General features: G+C 37.9%; 1 non-coding gene across 1 annotated transcript; it reads left to right on the top strand.

Moving 5' to 3' along the window:
- The first annotated feature begins 9,036 nt into the window (after positions 1 to 9,036).
- TRNAN-GUU lies at positions 9,037 to 9,110 on the top strand. Its single transcript has one exon. It is a non-coding gene; the product is annotated as a tRNA-Asn (tRNA).
- The last annotated feature ends 1,409 nt before the right edge of the window (positions 9,111 to 10,519 follow it).

Raw genomic sequence — 10,519 nt, 5'->3', positions numbered from 1 at the left:
ATGATCATCGATGCAAAGATATTTCATTCATTCATTACTAGATTGGTTATAGTCATCAATGAGCTCTGACAACTAGTTCTTTCTTACTTTTTCGACAGTCAAGGTACGACCATTGACTGCTTTCCTAACCAGAAAATAATCCTAGGTACGACCGTAAGAATTTAATTATTCGGTTGCATTAAAGCTAGAAGAATCCAATCCTAACCAATAAACACGCTGAGAGGGTTTATTTAGATCAGATCTTACGTTTCTTCAACATAAAGCCAATTATGGTGGTTACCACTAGTTGTCAACTAAACGAATAATTACGATTCAATTTAATTAACGTGGCAGTAGGTTATTATATTAAATCAAATACCTAGCCGTTGATATTCAATTAATAAAATTTCCATGAACAATTAATTCAGGAAACACACAAATAGTAACAAATTGAAAGAAATAATGAAAATTCGATTAGATCTCACAGATATTATTGACCGCGCCTCCGCGTCGACCTTGGGGTAGAGGAGGGAACTAACTGCTTCTCATCGTATCAACCTCACATGATTTAATTGATATCATCCAATTAATTGCCAAAAAGTTGTGAAAAAGAGAAATAATGAGGAGGTAGACGAGAAAGTGTTATCTCTCTTTTTCTTGGGTTTCGTCTCCGTACTGGAGCCGCAATTACAAAGCAAAAGCCAACGAAGAATTGTCCCAAGCAAAAGAAACGAATTCAAGAGTCAAAGTCGCATAAAGCAAAAAGCTAGAGAAAAGAAGAAAAGCTCCAGCGTCTGACCAAGAGCCGAAAAAGAAAACTGAAACTAATGTCTCTCTTAGACGTGAATCTGGCCTATTGTAATTGCTGCCCAAGAGAAAGCTAACGTCTGACACTAAAAAGCAAGAGCTAAAGCTAATCTAATTGCTCCAACGTAAATCTGGCTTTTTCCTCTTTTATAGCGTCGCCAGGAGAATTCTACAAAGGAGCCAAGTTCTTTTTTTCTTTTTTTGGGGTTTTTGATCCCATGCATCTGGTCCACGTGGACCCAACCTTCTAATTGACCACTTTTGTTGCTACCAATCCCGCGGGTCCGGCTTTTGGGTGAGCCTCCTCAGTTATGGCGTGGGCACGCCCTGAAATGAAGGGTGTTTTAGAATTTTGCCTCAAAGATTACTTTTAACACCGATCACCTACAATTCACACAAATATCGAATATGAACAAAATCTCAATTCTTAGCACAGTAAGTAGCCAAAATTACAGTGCAAATAGGTGCCCAATAATCGCTCTATCAAAAGGAATCTTCAAGGAAATGATAATCATCAAGGTTTTTTCCCATGTGCTCCAATGTTGCATTAACATTCTGAGGAACTTTTCTTTTAATCTTTATCGGTGTGCAGTGGTGATACGCGAAACTTCGTTTATAATCAGAAGATATGTGCTCTTCGAAAGATTGTCAAAGATGTTTGGAATTTTTCGGAGTGCAATAAAATAGAAGCATTGCGAATAAAGACCTTAACAAATAAGGCATCTGGAAATGAGCAGCTTCTTGTAATGCTTCTTCTATATACGAATCAGATTCTAGCAATCCTAATTGCAAACAGGTTTCTCTAAAATAGGCTGTTTTGTGACCTCTAACCATAAGTAAGTCATCGAACGATGTTGGTCCCGAAATATGTGTGAGTATAAGCCTTAAGTAGTATCTTTCTCCTTCCCTAGGCTCAACAATTACCAGTCTCCCTATGACCTTTCTACGACTCCTCTCTGACCATGTCTTTGTTTTTGGTGTCCACACAAAATGCTGAGGAAAATCTCTATATAAACACTTCAAATTCTGAGCTGTAGTATTTATTTTGTTCATTTTGAAAAACTCAGTCGGCATAGTCTTTGAAAAATCAATTTTCCTCAAAAGATACCACAAATCTGAACTTTTATCAAAAGAAACAAATTGCTGGTCAGGAAGATGAACCTGCAGGGTATAAACTGCTGGATTCATTTCTGTTAGGCGAAATTCATATATGCGCCACAAAGTTTCAGGAGGTGAAACCCAACGTCCTTGTTGGAAGTGATTAATTTCATCAATGTTACCAACAGATTCTTGATCAAGAAGATTAAAGCTAATAAGATCATGACCTTTAAAAATATATTTATAAAGGTACTTAACAAGCTTAACAGTGGAGTAGATTTCAACATTCATGTGGCAATCAAATAAAGCTAATAAGTAGGGGCTGTAAAGTATAACTCATCTGTTATCGAGCTCATGCTTGCGCACCTTTATTTTTCGGCCATCATCTCTTCTTTTATAACAGGCATAGCTGTCCTCGCCATGAACTGTATAAGGCACAAAATTCCTAAGATAATGATTTATGCATCTACCGCCTCTCATGCAGGGGCTCTGTTTATCCTTGTCACCACATGGTCCATGAATCATATGCTTAATGACAAGGGAATATAAATGCCTATCTTTCTCAGGGTCCAGTATTTTGGTGGAAACAATTCTGTCGTATGATTCGGGATTCAATAGTTTGGAGTCTGATTTAAGAATAAACAACAAATGAGCATGTGGAAAGCCTCATTTTTGGAATTCAATAACATAGACACAGGCTGCAACCTCTCCGAAAATCTGTTTCTTAAGAAGCTCGACCTTTAACATTTCAAACTTAGCACTAAAAACTCTAGCCAGCAAATCAGGCCTATCCTATGGTTTTTCATGGTACTGAAGATTCTGTTGAATTTCCTTCCACATCGGATTGCAAGTCATGGTAAGGAATATGTCAAGTTTTGTCATACTTTTGAACTAAGGTCATTGCATCAAGATATCTTCTCCTCATGTCCCTTGGGCCGTCGATAAATGAAGCTGGCAATACTATTCGGCGACCGACTCTAGACCCTTGCATTTGGCGTATTGCAACACTATCTATAACCCGTTGAAGGATCTCTGTTCTAATTTCAGTTTGCTGCTTTCTATGAAAATCTAGTCTAGCTGTTTCAATTTTGATATATGTACCGACAACAAACTACTGAAATGATCTCAGACTATGAAGCAACATAGAATCATCATTGTCTCTTATTTGTAGCCGATAACAATTGTACTCCCTAGCAAATACAGTATGATCCTGATCGTTTTTCTGCTGAGCAGCTAAAAAGAGAAAAAGAAAGGTATATTATGAGCGAATATATAGAATATTAAAACAGAAATAATGTATAAATATAAGAAATAGACATGCCTATATCTTCAATGCTGAATAAGTCTGAAGAATTTTGGGCAGAAGAGAAATCAACATGAACATCCGACTCAAAGTATCTGGTTTTTTCCTTTTTGAGTATACCCTCTTAATCCCACGATGCCAACCAAATTCACCTCTAGGGAACAAAAGAGGATATTGAAACGGATCGTAACATGCATAATATGATTGGATCCTATAACTTGCATTTGAATGGCAATAAACCTGAATGTGGGGGCTTTACTCAACCAACCCATCATTTGTCTCGGTCCATATAGCGGCCACTTGAGAGGTAGTAGGAAGATTAAAAACACACTGAGCTAGACCAGGATAACACTTAAGAACTATAGTATGGCTTTCAAGGGCTGGAACATCCCTAAGATCTTTAAAAAATCTGGTATAAGGATTTTCTTGCAGGATTGTCATCAGCAGCTTGAGAGTGGTCGGCCAAAGCCTATCAGAATTCTGAACTCTGTTTACGAGCTCCCGATGATTTATCAGACAGAGAGATTAGACTATCTAAGAAGTGATACACCTGGCCTTGGATCCGAAACGTATAAACCCCTTCTATTTTTTTTTGTCAATGCACGATCATATCTAGCACCATAAAACGTGAATGCCATATTATTATTATATGTCCAGGAGTTCTTCTTAAAGTGCTCATATTTTTCATCATTACCAATGAATAGGCGTTTAAGAGCATAAGGCATAGCATGAGCAACAACAGAGATTTCGCCCTCAAAGCAACAAAAAGAAAGAGGTTCTGAAGGGAAGCATTTAGCACCACAATGTTCACAATTTGGAGCAGCAGGAAGAATAATAGAATGAGTCAAAATATTTTCTAGATGAGCTAATCCGGAAGGCGGATGCTGAAGGTTGCTTCTTGAAAAGATTTGAACATTATGACAGAAGTATACAGATATGGCTAATGGGCATGATTATAAACAGAAGTAGGCAAGTGGTTTCTTTGAAATACTGAACAACTAGGATCTTTTCTAAAAACTAACAAGCTTGAAAGGTTCAGCATGATACAGAATAAAACATAGTGGACACCCGTACAAATACCAAATCCATTATTTTGACAGCTGAGAATATAAAAGATTTCTGCTGAAAGTGAATAGCAGAAAAATTGTCAAAGGACATAAAGAGAACAGTCAAACTGGGCATCACTAAGAAACTCGAATGAAATAGCTGGTACGGAGTACAAATGGGTGGCTGGTATGGAGTAGAAATGCACACGCATTTGTATTCCATACAAGAAAAGTCTGATAGGCCAAAACAGGAGGCAAAAGAAATGAGTTCTCAATAGGCCACTAACATAGAAGGAGGCAGGGAAAAAGCTGGGGAATATGAAAATGAGGGGCATGCAAATTATAATTATACCTTGAAAAAGTAGCAATGGAACACAAGTTGATGTAACACAAGAATCTGAAGCAACAAATTCTGACTGATTAATCAGCAAATCATTCCTATTATCATTTAAAGAGGCCGAACTCGGCAGGGAACTATCCATATCATCAACCAAAAAACACCAATCTGAGTATAACCTAATGGAGTCCTAGAAAAATACTCTCGGCTATTTTGGCTAGGCCTCTGAAACCGAACTGCTTCAACAGAAGAAGGCACAGCGGTGTCTCTCCTTTTTGCAGCGTTGTGTTCTCGCCAACGACGAAGGAGGTCAGCTTTTTGACTATGTGGCATTTCCGCATACCTTTTACGCCTCTTAACATTTTTATCCATCCTTGGATAATGTGTGTTGGAAAGGTATCAAAATAGAAAGCACAAAGAAATTTCTTTGTAAGAAAACACAGCAAGAATAGAAGGGAGCGCAAGAATACACAGTGCAAGTTAAGTGTATAAAAAGGAAGAAAACATAGCATGTAATCCAACGGCACAACTCAAGCAGTAAAAAAGGAGGGAAGGAAATGGAGAAACAAGCGATAACAATAGCAACAAGAATAGAAAAAAACACACTAGCCTGATGCGAAAGTAAGCAGAAGAGAAAATACCTGAAGTAATAAACAGAGGATAACAAAAGAACAAGCTAGAGGAGGCAGCTGAAACGAGTCTGCATAAGTAAAACGAATCGAAAGTAAAAAAGATGTTGAAAAGAAACCTTATGATAGAATGAGAAGTAGCTGTACAAAGGCACAAGTAACAATAAATAAATTATGGGAAAGGAAAGAAAGAAAAAGTGTAAGGGCAACTGGAGAAAAAGAGAGAAACAAAAGGGAAATACAGCCTGGTTTAGCAAAAAATCAGAGGGGAGGGGGGGTGCCTGTGTAGAGAAAAGCGGAGGTGAACTATTTCTAACCAAGAGGATTTAATTGGTTGGAGCTGTAATGGACAACAACCGGTGGGAAAAGAAAATGCATACCAGAAGCCGGCGAGCAGAGGGCAACGCAGAGGAGGAAAGAGGGGGAAACGTGCAAAGGAGATAAAAATAGATCAATAAAAGAGCAGGGGAGGTCACCTGGCGCAGCGGAATGGGCAATGATGAGGAGCAGCAACAACAGCAAAACAGGAACAAAAGAGCAAATTGCCGATTGTGGGGAGAAGCAACGAGGAGAAACAACATGGTTCATGATGACAGCTACCTAATCATCCTGAAGGCAAGAGGAGAAAGCAAGTGGAGAAGACATGTAAGGATTTGAAAGACACAGTAATTTTTGAGCGGAAGTAGCTGTAGGGTGTGGAGAAAGAGGGGAAAAGAAGCGTGGAGAAAGCAAAACAGTAGCAAAAAGAAAGGGAAGAAAAGACGGAGGTTGAAGAGGTGAGAGGAAAAATGAGGTGTGGGGAAGATAAATTTTGGAGTGGGAAGAACATCAATTTGTGGCAGAGGAAGGAAGGAAAAAAAGGTAGAGAGGAGCTGATAGAGAGAAGCATCAATTTGTGACAGGATGGAGCCGGTAGAGAGGAGCCTGATGAGCAGGCAGAGAGGGTGCTAACAACCTCAACCAAACGGCTACAAAAAATCGCAGTATAGAAACAGTATCAAGGAAAGACGGGGTTTCCAAGTGGAAAGACCTATAAGAGCGGAAAGTAAATAGTAATGTGCGAGCGGGAGCAGCTTCAGGATGTGAAGGAAGCTAAAACTGAGAGAGGTCGCTTACGACCTCAACCAACCGCCTGCAAAAAAACACAGCAAAGCTAAACAGTGCCAAGGAAAGAGACAGAAGCAAGACCGTGGCTGAAGGAAGGATCAGGTGCAACGAGCACACTTGGCAACCAATCAATTCGCGCCACGTCACTATCAAGCCTATCCCATTTGCCAAGCGGAGGACGACCACGTCCGACGTGGATCCCGGGCATTCATCCTTAGTCTATATGGTTAATGAATACCCTTTGAAGGATATAATGAAGCTAGTATTATTTGTGAGGGCAATAATATCCATACACCCCTAATTGATGTGTCTATGCCCCTTTACTACCTTTTATCTGCACTATATTAGTTCAAATCATCATTTTAACTGGTTGATCATCAAAACAAAACAAAGGATTGATGGACAAAGATCTTAATTTGTGGCATGCATTTTTTCTTAGTATTGGGATGGCAAACCATATTTTCTAATTGACAATGTTGTGTTGTTTGAGGAGTAGAATAACTCAGTACTCTTGTGGTTCTTTAGGCGTTGGGATGGTTGTATGGGATGACAATGGTTCATTTGTAGCTGGTCTTGCCAAACATACTTTGGGAATCTGGAGAGTAGACTAGGAAATGATTTCCTGCCCCCTCATTCGAGAAAAAAAATTAAAATAATAAAAACAAGTGTTTATTGTGTATTAATTTTGGCTAAATTATTACATGTCGGAATCCGGAGATTAGACTAGGAATTGATTCTCCATATAATGGGATGAAAATTTACCAAAGTATGATGAATGTCACGAGGGAAATTATTTTGGACTGAAATGGAATCATTTAATTCATGACCATCAATTCTCCTAATTTTTCTGTTAACAAACGCCAGAGTAGTTCAGACTTGAGAACTACAACAAGTGGGTTCAATTTTCAATAGGTATATGCTTGTATTTCAACTTTTAGAAATTGAGAGACCTTAATCTCATGTGACCTCCGTGACAGATCTTCCCCAATGTTTCACCGGAACCTCAATTTGAAGTGTAAATCAAACTCTGCTTGAACTACGAGAAAATGATTCATTGCCAACATGCAACGGTGCTCACCCATCACCACCAATCACAAAAGATTGCCTCTTTGATTTTTAAGATTTGAGAAAGGCCTTCAAATACATGAGTTATAGTTTACAAGAGTCGCGCTAGATCTATAACAAAAAAAAATTGTCAATTAGGTAGGCTAAATCCTCAAAATATTGTTAATTTCTAAAAAATCAACCAAATGCGAGTCATCAAAACTACTGCGCGTCGCCTATGGGCTCACAGATTTTCACAAAAAGAAAAGGCTACCATGGCGTGATGGCCCCACCAATTTTTTTTTTTTTAAGAACTTGTCAAGCCATTTGCGCCACCATGGAATGACGGCTGATAGGATTTTTTTGCTTTTCTGTCCGTGTGTACGCATTTTTTTTTTTGTTTTTCGAGAAAATTGGTTGTGTATAGAAATTTAATTAAAATAAGATATTAGGGTCGGTTTTAAACCATTTTTACCAAGTGTAGAAGTGTTTAGAATTTACCACATTTATAAATATTTGTACGATTTACATTATTAGTTAAAGTGACGGTTTGTTTAATATTAACTTTGTTTCTTATAGTTTCTATTCAATCTTTAGTTTTATCAAATTAGGGTTTATGGTTTAGGGTTTTTACAATTTACAAATTAGGGTTTAGGGTTTACAAAATCAACTATAATTGTATAGAAGTAGGAAAATTACTACTTGAATTGCAATTTTTTATATTTAGAAAATTATATAAAATGCAATTGTGTTAAAAAATTAATAGTATCTTCGTAGAAATAAAGAATGTTTGTATAAAACTCACAGAGAGTAAATGTGCTCTTATAGGTCATTATTTGATATACGATACTCATATTTAACGATTAAAAAAATTAAATTGATCATAGAGTTACTTATGCCTTTTTATCTATTAAATTAATGTACCCTTCTCTGGTATTGTAAGGTTTCATAAAATACCGTATACTTTTCAATTTTGAAAATATTTAATGCTGTTCAATCATAAAGCAACTGGATTAAACACAAAAATCAAAATAAATAAATGTCAAGATGGATGAAGTTTAAAACATTATTGAACAAAGAACAATATCAATGCCTCGTTTGTTGTTTGCCTTTATCTTTGTCCTTAACCTATTCACAACAGGTTGTGGCGGGATAACAATAGCTTTGCCCTTAACCTGTTAAAATGATTTTACCGACCCTAATTCTTATTTCACAAATTTTTATACACAATTTTTCTTAAGAAAAATAAAGGGAAAATCTTGTCAGTCGTCGCGCCACCATGGCACAACGGCTTGACAGGTTCTAGAAAAAAAATTTGTGGGCCCATCGCATTAAGCTTTTAAAAAAAAAAATCTAAAGCCCGTCTCGCCAACGGGCATAGTTTGGCGCTATGCTTCTGCAGACCCGCATTTGGTTGATTTTTTTAGCAATTGACAATATTTTGAGGATTTAGCCCTACGAATTAAGGAACTTGGTTCAAGGTTTCATAGTCGTGGATTTGGTCTTGTCGGTAGTGATATTGTACTAGGTTCAATTATTCCGCTCACCAAAAATCCGCTATCCACTTACATCAAAACAACCAAATTAAGCTTCTTATAACCCCAAATAACTCCATCCTCGAAAACGGACCGGCCAACAACGACAGGTCAGATTCATATAAGTTGTAATTACCTAAGTAAGGCCACTGCTGGAGTAGCTCAGTTGGTTAGAGCGTGTGGCTGTTAACCACAAGGTCGAAGGTTCAAGCCCTTCCTCTAGCGAAAGCTTTACCTTAACAGATTCTGCAGGATTAATTGATAATCCTTTTTATTGAGTTTGATAAACTTTCTATTGAACAAGTGATAATCCTATTTCTTAGTCAAAGCTGATGAAAACTTTCTATTGATACTTCATTCCTATTTCTCCAGTTGCATTTGATAATCCTTTTTGGCAAACCTACATAATTGTAGATGAAAATTTTGACACTTCATTTGAACACAGCTAGTGCTCGAGTTGCTATCGATGCTTCATTAGTAACTCTTTATTCATACGTGGTTTCAAATCAACTTGATTTCATCAGTAACTCTTTTTTCATCACAATATCATATATGCAAAAGAGCCATTGGTCCCATTTTCTGTGATCTAAGTATTATCATCTCTGAAAGACATAACTCCTTTGCCCCAATTGAATATCAAAATGATGCTCCAGTTGTTATTCACTGGAAGACCCTATGACAAGTAGTACATTGGGACTGATTCTGCCTCCCCTTGCTTCACCTCTACTTTCTCAAAACCCACAAATAGTATATTGAGCGTTCCAGTCACTCCTTGTGCAACTGCAGGCTTCCAAAAAACGAGCACAACATGAGATCCATCCATTTTCCCTTCATTTTTCACACCGACAATCAATTCAAATTGTAAATTCTTGCAATTCACTTCCCAATATGGTTCAAAGACTCTCGGACTCGGCCTGAGTCGTCACCGTCTTGGGCCCTCCCGATACGATACCTAGACGATACGATTCCGAGTTACTTGACTCGCCGAGACGTCACCGTGAAGGATTGAAACGGCCGAGTCACACCGAATCACTCCAAGTCATCTCGAGTCAACTCAATTTTTTTTTTTAATTTTACTAATTTTTTAAATTATTTTTGTTTATCTTATTTTTTACAATTTTAGAATATTAAATATTTCAAAAATTTGCGTCTCGCCGAAACCGCGACCGATGTGGAACGGCTCGGGCCGCGATCACAACCGTGACCGCAACTTTGAACCATGCTTCCCATATTTCAATCAATTGGTTGGATTCAGAGGCAAGGTCAAGATGTCGAATGTTGAAAGGTCGATGAGAAGTTTTTGGCTGTATAGATATGTTGCAAGGTGCTAATATGATAAACTTGGAATAGTCTGAGTAACTTAAACCATGCCCAAAATCATAAACCGGCTTGTCTGTGTAAAATCTGTAAGTTCTTCCCGGAAATCTTCCGGAGGCATTGGCCCTCATATGGATGTCATCCATGGGCACTTTCTCTGCGTATTCTTGTGGATACCAAGTAAAAGGAGATCTACCACCTGAAAGTAATGCATAAAAAATGTAACATCAAGAGGAGAGCCAGCTCTATCGTTTCCGAAAAAAAAAAAAGAGGAGAGCCAGCCCACAAGATTGCCCCAATCTAACTGTTGTTCTTCG

The sequence above is a fragment of the Coffea eugenioides genome, chromosome 4 (assembly GCF_003713205.1).
Source record: "Coffea eugenioides isolate CCC68of chromosome 4, Ceug_1.0, whole genome shotgun sequence".
Classification (NCBI taxonomy): domain Eukaryota; kingdom Viridiplantae; phylum Streptophyta; class Magnoliopsida; order Gentianales; family Rubiaceae; genus Coffea; species Coffea eugenioides.
The sequence above is the reverse complement of the archived record's forward strand: the minus strand, read 5'-3'. Positions and strand labels throughout refer to the sequence as shown.